We start from the raw sequence: 3,158 nt of genomic DNA on the forward strand, positions 1-3,158 counted from the left end.
AAAGGACGCTCCTGCAGAAGATTTCAATGTTGGTATGGCGGCTGCTGCGCATGCGCAGTCGCGTGTATTTCAGTCTGGCAGTAGCCGTTAGTTGAACTCGCAACACGGTAATCACAGTTTATATACAGTTCATATGTGCGTGTGCACAAGACATCACTGTGACAGGACATTCCAAGAAGTGTTTTAGAAAAAAATATGGAAATACAGAAGCGTCCGATCTTACCCGTCGGCTTTGACCCATGACGTCACAAATACCGCGGAAACGACCATAAACAACAATTCCAATATGGCGGATATAAAAACATCGAATACGTATTGTAAACACTGAAATACACAAGTTTCACAAAAAGCCTAATGACTGTAACGGGACAGGCGTGGGAAATTGGGGGTTTTTGGGTGGGGAGAAACTAAATATGTCGTTATGCGGTGGGGGGAGTCTGCAGTGCCTCCCCATCCCCCCACAGGCTTCATTAGTGTCAAATCAATATTTTCGAATCATAGGCGGCCGCTGCCGCGGCCGCATTCCAAAAAATAAACTCCCAACCTAACCTCAAGTGGGCTACGCTACAGATCAATATGTTCATCAAATTGCTTCATATTACGTATACATGTTCTTTAAACAAGAGTACATCAAACCATGTATTAGGTTTTCCGCGCCGTAATGACGTCACACACCACAACACGCTTACGTCACGGGTCAAAGCCGACGAGTAAGATCGGACCTTTCTGTTGACCCAAAAATATGTACTAACATCTAAAACAGGTACAATAATCTTAAAACTACTACATATATTGAAGCAAAATACATTTCATTATTGGTCCCTGTCTCTTATGGAAAGTAGAGCATTTAAAACGTCTTTCTATTTTAGATTAGCTGTCCTTGTACGACGTGTCGTCCTTTGCAGTTCATTTACACAATATATACAATAATAACGCAAAGGTGAGCATTGTTTTGGCAGTTTGCCTAACGTAAATGTTATTGCATATCGACGTCACTGTTCACAGATTTTACAACCGATATGTGGGCATGTTCACTCGTTGCACTGTTTGTTTTCACTGATAACACTGTTCTTCCTAGGTCATGCGTCGCAAGACTGAAGATTAGTCGAGATTTCCATTCCACAATATGAGTTTCGCGAAGGAATGGATGCAATCGATCCTCGTTTTTCCAAGGTAAGAGTGGCGGTCGTATTCCGAGACTATTACATCCTCCCGTGGAATTGTCCTCAATGCTTTTGTGCGTCTTGACGGTAGGTCCAGTGGTTTACCAGTTCATTATTTTGCGCATTTACATCGTGGTAAATGCACCACAAATGTTATTAAACTTTACATGCATAGTTCCAGCGCGCTCACATTTTATCTGGTGACGTACAAAGAATGTTTGTTATCAAGTTTTTACATAAATATTTAATCGCGATCATTCTCAGTAGCGATATATGAAGAATAGTTTTAACAATTTGCACACATACTTCATCGCGGTTACAGGCATTGCCATGTATGTAGAATGTCTTTAAAGCAGTCTCTTTCACATAAATCTCTGGGTTATACACATTTTGATACATATTACAAATTCTGATCACATTTACATACCAACATATTACGTTTTGCTTTTCATCAATACATATAATTACACATAAATACATGAATTACATTTTAGTCTTATACGTAATTCAAGTATTTACATAATTTTACAGACATCACAGATTGTTTTTAACCAGATTTTGCATTCGTGCAATGATGTCACCTGAAATTGTAAAAATTAGACACATCATCTGGATACATCAGCAAACGAGCCCAAGCGCACACATACTAATGGACAAACGTCTAAAGCAACACACTAGAATCAAACCTATAGAATTCTCGCGTTACGAGTGTGTGTAGTGTGTGCATATGGCCTTGGCTTCACATAAAGTGTTATGCAGTATGAAGTGCATCTAATCCGTTCCTATGTGATAGTGTTTGGTTGGCGTGTGGTTTTGTGTATACGTCAATCAGTCATGAATAGTCCTTGACCGACGCTACAGTTAGTAAATTATGTTGTCTCAAAAATATTTTCATCGCACTTGCGTAAATGTCGTCATAACATGTGCTTTAAAATTTAGATGATGACTAACTGACAACCTCAGCTGCTGACAGGTGTTGTTGTTATACCTCGATGTGGACAGCTGAAAATGTGTGCCCCGACCGGGACTCGAACCTGGGATCTCCTGCTTACATGGCAGACGCTCTAACCATCTGAGCCACCGAGGACACATATGAATAGCGCGACTGCAGGGACTTATCCCTTGCACGCTTCCCGTGAGACTCACATTCCCAACTGTCCACAATTCTACATATGTATTGTACCTTATAGACATTTGCCCACCCACTCATTACTCGCGCACGCGCTGGCGATTCCCGTAAGAGTTTGGGCAACCTGTGCGCATTCGCACAGACAAAGGTCAATGGCTGGGTAGCCTTTACTATATATACAAAGAGAACAAGTTACTGTCTTTGTATATATAGTAAAGGCTACCCAGCCATTGACCTTTGTCTGTGCGAATGCGCACAGGTTGCCCAAACTCTTACGGGAATCGCCAGCGCGTGCGCGAGTAATGAGTGGGTGGGCAAATGTCTATAAGGTACAATACATATGTAGAATTGTGGACAGTTGGGAATGTGAGTCTCACGGGAAGCGTGCAAGGGATAAGTCCCTGCAGTCGCGCTATTCATCTGTGTCCTCGGTGGCTCAGATGGTTAGAGCGTCTGCCATGTAAGCAGGAGATCCCGGGTTCGAGTCCCGGTCGGGGCACACATTTTCAGCTGTCCACATCGAGGTATAACAACAACACCTGTCAGCAGCTGAGGTTGTCAGTTAGTCATCATTTATTTCAGGGAAAAGCTGCACGGTCATCAACAATAACTGTTCTTTCGAGAACAAGTTACTGTCTTTGTATTTAAAATTTAGGCTGATGTTGTTTATGTAAGTTCGCCGAAGTCGAACTCTCTTCTTTCTTCTTCTGCTGCTGGCTGGACCAGCTGAAATAAAATTTCTTTGCTACCTTATTTCCTTGCAGTAGTACTGAGAGGTATGTGTTTTTTATAAATATACAGTTTACTTAATCATTACTAACAGATATACGTTCACTGCTTAGAATGAAATACTCTCAAGGGTCGAT

The 3,158-nt window shown here is 41.7% G+C and overlaps 1 non-coding gene across 1 annotated transcript; it reads left to right on the forward strand.

Moving 5' to 3' along the window:
* The first annotated feature begins 2,717 nt into the window (after window positions 1-2,717).
* On the forward strand, window positions 2,718-2,791 carry Trnat-ugu (transfer RNA threonine (anticodon UGU)). Its single transcript has one exon. It is a non-coding gene; the product is annotated as a tRNA-Thr (tRNA).
* Window positions 2,792-3,158: the final 367 nt, after the last annotated feature.

Source organism: Schistocerca nitens, chromosome 8 (genome assembly GCF_023898315.1).
Source record: "Schistocerca nitens isolate TAMUIC-IGC-003100 chromosome 8, iqSchNite1.1, whole genome shotgun sequence".
NCBI lineage: Eukaryota > Metazoa > Arthropoda > Insecta > Orthoptera > Acrididae > Schistocerca > Schistocerca nitens.